Genomic DNA, 7,172 nt, shown 5'->3' with positions numbered 1-7,172 from the left:
AATGGACCGATAGATGATCAAATCGTGGAAAAGAAACCCGTTTTACACAATCTCATCATTTCAATCTTGCATCTCTTTCGCAGGCAACTTATCGCAGGAAAAGAAACAAAACGAAACACGAGAACGAGTTTCTGCGTTTATTTTCGTCCAAAGGTCAAGAGCACGTGCCACTGCAGACATTTGATTCGTTTCTATTTATTACTTTGGGAAGGGGGGGGGGTCTTTCTTCCGACTCCCTCGGCATTCAACTATTAGGGGCGTCCCCCTCCCTAATGTCCTTCAATGAATCTACCTACTCGTCATATCTTCTTTATTTCGTCAAACGAAATATTCATTAGGATATGCGGATTCCTGCAAAATACTCATTCAATTGCCATGTTCCCGCTCCAACTTCGATATCAGCAATACAGCATAATATAACGAAGTACCACAATAACTTGATGCAGCACAATACATACGGGATGCACCACTAAAAATAATATGCACCATTAATCAATGCACCACCAGCACAATAATTAATGCAACACTATATGCAGTGTGCGGTAAGAAAAACAACATGACACGCAATGCACTACCAACGGCAATACAAAACAATAGCGAATGCACCATTATATATGTGGTACGTCACAACATTCAATGCACCACAATGCTCAATATATCGTCGGCAATACAGCATAATAGTCAAGGTACTACTATGCGCGCATACACACACACACAGTGCACCACAATAAGAAATACCGCACAGAACGCAAAGCCCCACATCGGAAATACAACACAATAAGCAATACACACTCATGTCCATAAATTAAGGATAATTCAGAATCACACGGAAATCGAAATCTAAAGTAAAAATTTCACCTGTAGAATTGTCACATACATCTGCAAGAATGATATGAAAATTTCGGGAAGCCACCAGATGATGCCGATAGTACGTCACAATGACGAGAGTGTAAGAGGAGGGTATAAAAGGAATGGTGGCAAAGAAGTGAAATTGTTCACAAGAGTTCTGTAAGGCGCTCAGTGCCATAAGCGAATAGTTATGACACAGAGGACGCATGTGGGTGATTTTTTACGTGGTAGAATTATCGGCCGCCTGGAATGTAGGCGTACTCAGATGGAAGTATCCGAGGAACTTGGAATTGCCCAAAGTGTCATCTCTAGGCTTTGGCAACGATTCCAAGATAACAGAAATGTCAGTAGACGTTACAGTACAGGTCGCCCCAGAGTTACAACGCCGAATGAAGACCGGTATTTGGCAGTAACTGCCAAAAGAAGCAGACGGAGCACAGCATCCGACCTGTCTCGTCAGCTATCTGCAGCCACGGGTACCACAGTTTCAAGGCAAACCGTGTACAGAACTTTGGGAGATATTGGTCTATATGTTCGCAGGCCTGTCAGATGTGTTCCGCTCACGGCAACTCACTGTCGGCAGCGATTAGCTTGGAGTAGAGAACATGCAATGTGGACATCGTCACAGTGGGCTTGTGCGATGTTTTCCGACGAGTCCAGGTTTAGCTTTCAGTCCGATTCATGTCGGACTTTCATATGGAGAACGCCAATTACCCATTACCACCAAGACAACATCATTGAACGACACCGTTACGGTGGTGCAGCATTGCTCGTTTGGGGTGGAATTATACTGGGTTCCAGAACAGATCTGCATGTTCAAACCGGAACCATGAAAGCCCAAATTTATCATGACATCATTCTGGAACAACATGTACGTTTGTTTAGGGGTGCCATGGGCGCAGAATTTGTGTTTATGGATGACAACGCCCGTCCTCATGGAGCAAACATCGTAAACGAATGCCTTGAATCTGAGGATATAACCCGTATGGAATGGCCAGCATTCTCACCTGACTTGAATCCGATAGAGCATGTGTGGGACATGCTTGGCCGACGAGTTGCAGCCCGTCAACCACCTCCTACATGTGTACCGGAACTTCGGAGAGCATTGCTTGCTGAGTGGAGTGATCTTCCCCAAGATCAGATCGATAATTTGATACTCAGCATGCCTAGGCGTTGTACGGACTGTATTTCATCGCATGGGAGACATACAATGTATTAACCATCATACCAACCATGTAATAGAAAGTTTTTGTAAAGGAGATATTTTTTACAATTGCTCCAGGGAGCAAAAATCGTAGTTTTTATGAATGGTATCATACATGCACCATCGTTTTTGTTCTTTATCTTTTGTTTAATAAATGGTCTTTATGATTAGGTAACGTTTGTTTTGTTTCTGAACCTTTATTTGCCGGAGCTGGCATTATCCTTAATTTATGGACATGAGTGTATATACAGTACATCACAATAAGCAATACAGCATAATACGCAAAGTGGCGCCATTAATATATATCACTATACCAACAATATATCACTATAAGCAATACACTACTATACACAGTGCACCAAATAAGCAACACAGCATAATAAGAAATGTGCCACTATATGCAGTGCACAACAATAAGCAATAAAGCACCATACGCAATGCACCACTATCGGCAATTCGGCACAATAAGCAATGCGCAACAACATGCAGTGCACTACACGCAATAAAGCACGCGATGCATTGCAATAAGCACCACACATAATTAGCGAAAGATTTCCTTTCCCCCCTTCCTTTTTCTACCGTGCTGTTAGGTTAGGACAAGGTTACCAGATTTATCGCCCATTCGTGAAATAGAAATAATTTCACGAATTTAAGATTCTAATTTTGTTGTCAAAAGCTCGTACGTGACGTGGTTAAGGAATATTTTTTCTGTGATTAAGAACTTCATTTTTGCCTTTGAAAATTTTTGGCTCTAATTGGAAATTTCATTTGCTTTTGAGAATGTTTTTGGTAATAATTGACGATGACTCATATTCCGATTCCCCCATACTTATATGAACAAAATATGGTCAGCCTGGGTATTTATCGTGGTATGAATGTACTTTTCTATCTGAAGAAATACCCATTGCGGGCAGGATGGAACCATTTGGCAGGCCAGACTTTGCGCATGCGTGATAGATGTCATTCTCGGTTCAAAACGCTCATTGGAAGATGATTATTCACCCATATTTAGCAGGATCACTTAACGCAGGGGTCCTTAATCTACGAGTTACGACCCAAACTTAGGTCACAGGGGGGGGGGGGGTTTCCGAGATGGGTCAGTCAAATCCCCTAACAGTTGGTGACTCTTGAGCTATGGATCACGACCTAAACTTGATTCGCATGGACTTCTAAAATGTGTCGTACGCATAGCAGGATTTTCTAACGGGGGAGGGTTCCGTTTCTTTCTGAAAGTGTGGGGGGAGGGGGGTTCCCCTGCAAAATAACACTATAATCTCGGTTCAACCCCCCCCCCCCTTCTTTACGTCAATGGTCGTACAGAAAGGGATTCTTGAGCAATGGGTCCAGACACAAACTTGATTCTCAAGGGCTTTTGGGATGGATCGCACAAATCCACTCGGAGAGTGGGATGAGAGAGTGATGGGTCACGACCCGAAAACTGATTGGGATGTGCTTCCGATATGGGGGTCATAAAAATTCAATTGCAGTCAGAGATTCTTTTGTGAGAACTATTGGTCACGACTTTTTTTTTTTTGGTTTCAAAGGGTGGGAGGCCCCCAGGCGAGAAAATTTATTGGGCGGCAACTTTAGGCTGCAACAAAGAACACCGTTATAGAATTATCGAATTTTAATGTTGCTGTGGCGGCAAAATTATGTTTCTCCCGCGCGGCAAAAATCCTAGTTACGGCTCTGGCAACAATGGGTCACGATCATGATATTTTTTTTCTTTTTGTTTATTTTGGATAGCAGGGCTAGAAAACGTTAAGAACCTCTGACTTAACGACAGCGAAACCATTCGTTATGGTGATGAATCTTGTCTGATGCAAAAGTAAAACTACACAAATTGTAAAAGACAAGAACTTTCTAAAAATATTTACAAGTATTTTCCCCGTTTGACCTTAATCAATCAGATCAGCACCTCCTAGAGATAGAAGGCCTCTGCACTGTTTGCCATGAACGTCATTCAGACTACCTAGCAAGTTTGCCACATTTTGAAACACAGCATCCTATTTCGTTTCTTCTTATTTGGCACTGGCTCACAAATACCGCCGCATAGTGATTGGATGTGGGGCATAGAAATCGCCAATTCTGAGCCCGATCATTTCTTTTCTTTACAACGATGATACTACTTCACCAAACACCAACTCTGGCCATATCGCTACAGTGCAATTTACTGCCATTAGTGAGATGGGTTGGAAGTGAAGGCGCTGTCTATCGGTGGTCGCCTCGAGTTCGTTAGGGAAAATACCTTATCGATATCCTCCTCCCTTGGGTTCGAACCCGGGACCCTGACAACAACCTTCACGATGGTAGACGAGCATCTTACCACCATGCCACACGGGCACACAACGATGATACTGGCACGAGCAGGGAATTTTTTCCTCTGAATATTCTAAGGGGAGAATGGACTGCTTACCGACGTCACAAGCAGACTGCGGAGGCCTTCTATGAGGTGCTGATCAGATACGAGAGGTAAACTGAATATACAGATAGCTGCTGGAAATGATGGGGGAGAAGCTTGTTATTTACAGCTCATTTTTTCTATCCATGGAGAAGATTTTCAATTAGAATGTATTGTAAACGCGATGGAGACAGCACGCGTAACATACTGGTATCTACGAGAGCAACAAGATTAAAACAGAAGCTAATTAATTCAAAAAAAATTTCTACGTTTGTGTTCATTTCTCAAGGTTTTTAACGTCAAGAAGAGACAACTCGTTCGATATCATTTATTACCTTCTTTCAAATGAATGATGGGGAAATTATGGACGGTACGAGTGATTTAAGCATGAGCGATGTTGAATGAAGCTTGATGCAATTCGTCCAAAGTGAGGTCGAGAACATAATTAAATAATATAATTCATTTCCACTGCCATATTTATTACTTCATTGGGAAAAAACCGATGGAAATTCCATCGAGTTATTCCCGATTTTGTTTTAATAGAGACAGAGAAAGTGCGATCTGAACCTTTAATTGATCAAAAAATGTGTCGCTCCACAAACATGACCTATTTCGTGGACTCTGTCTGCTTAGAAATCCTTGACATTAGGATTTCCCACATGTTCGCATATCGGGTCCTATTTTATAGGGTTTTTCCTCCGCCATCGGGGGAATGTTTGCAATGCATATATATATACATAATATCTCAATTAGACGGGTAACGTTCATTGATTCGTGGTATTTTGATTGCCGAAATATAGCAATTATATATTTTGAATTGAAATATCTCTTGGCTTTCAATCAATCGGTGGTTGTGAATTGGATTCGGTTCTACTAACAACTTTTTTTATTGTGTTAATACTGCACTGCTTTTTTTGGACATGACAAACGTTTCATCAATAATTATGGTATATGTCATCTCTTTTATTACGGTATATATTCTCAAAATGTTTCTCAAATTTTGCGTGAGTACCGTAATTTGACGTTTATGTCGTTTTCTGCCTTAAAAAGGTGTTATCTGACGATTTGTTCGTTAGAGCTTGTGAAAATGGGGAAAGACAGATGTGTTGTGCATGCGCGTTGTATGCGTATAAGAAAGGTTGAAGCAGGTTTTATAGTCGTGTTTAAAGTCTAAAAGATTAATGTCCTTGAGCCACAAATCGTCCTAATCAATATTATACAGTAAATCCTCTTTTGCGGGACAAAGAAATTCGTCCGTAAAAAAGGGGGGTGACCATTAATGTGGGATTTGAAATACATACTTTTGTTGTACAAGGGGGAAATATTATTTGGCCGTAAAAGAGCTGTGACCGCATATGAAGGGGGTGTCCGTTATAAGAGGGGTTTTGCTGTAGTTCTCTCGATGGCTATGGAGACTTAACATTTCACGATTTCGACGTCAAAAGTGTTCCCTCTTTGTGCCCGCAGACATTTTTAATTGGTCTCAAAGTCATATTCAGAATAGACCAGGGTTTTTCATGGATGGTTCGTCCTCCAGGGTCGTAGTTCACTGTGTCTCGGACGTGCAGAATTAGGAAGTTGCGTATGGCATTTTGATTCTTATAGAAAGTCCTTTCATGTTTTTAATCGATGATGGAACTCACAAGTCACTTTGTTTGTCCGAACCCCTTATAAATTTGAAGCTCGGATTGTATAGAATTAAAGTATGTAAAGAAATAATTAAATAATTATTATTTTTTGTTTTTTTCATCATGCGAAATTACTTTTAACGAATACGAACATAAACTAAATTCGAATGTCGAATACTGATAATTTCCCTAACTAATTTTTTTTCTCTAACTTTCTCTTAATATGTTTATATTCATGTGAGTATCAGTCATATAATTTAAGAAATATTTACCTATTTTGTACTTTTGTTTGGTACGCTAGGTGGCAGCACCTTTACTCGTATACATTTCTATCACGATTTCGTTGCATGTATTTCGGATATTGCGCTGAGCAATCCCCCACACGCTGATGATATACAGTCAAACCTCGTTAATGAGTCACTCTTGGGAGAGCAAAAATATGACTTGATAAGTGGAGTGACTCGTTAAACGGTGTAAGCCATAGCTGTGACAATTCCTGCCTGAGGATAATTGGGACTTCCAAAAAGTGATCCAGTAAGCGGAGTGACGTGTTAACCGGGTGACGCAATAACGAGGTTTGACTGTATACTACAAAACCGGAGAATGAAAATGCAACACCTTGAAAGAGTGATGTTTTCGATCTGAAATTTTTCAATGACATGTATGGGGAAGAGAGAAAGATGCAAAGCGTTCAAGGTGTTCCATTTTTATTTTAAGGTAGTGCATTTCCGAATTTTGTCCATTTCCCCGATTGTCGGATAATTTTATACGTATCAATAAGTATAAGTTATAATTCCCATGAAGAGCGTGTTTTCATGCGTGCGATGCACGTCTATATCATCATCATCACATGGATGGATGAAATTTTGGGTTGAAGGGTACGAAACACAATGGTTCCTGGTGATTTTTCCTAATACTGAATGAGACTTTCATAAACACTTTTCCGGGTAACTTCTAAAGACTCATCTACATACATGAACTATACGTTGTCCTTGAGTGGTTTGTTGACCCCCCTCCCACGGAATTTTTCATTGTGAGTTAAGCATTGCGCACACTAGACGAACGTCAAACTTGGGGGGAATCTAACGAC

This window comes from Pholcus phalangioides, unplaced genomic scaffold (genome assembly GCF_987345545.1).
Source record: "Pholcus phalangioides strain wild (caught in Gottingen) unplaced genomic scaffold, Ppha-v1.0 ptg000008l_1, whole genome shotgun sequence".
In the NCBI taxonomy this organism is placed as follows: domain Eukaryota; kingdom Metazoa; phylum Arthropoda; class Arachnida; order Araneae; family Pholcidae; genus Pholcus; species Pholcus phalangioides.
The sequence above is the reverse complement of the archived record's forward strand: the minus strand, read 5'-3'. Positions refer to the sequence as shown.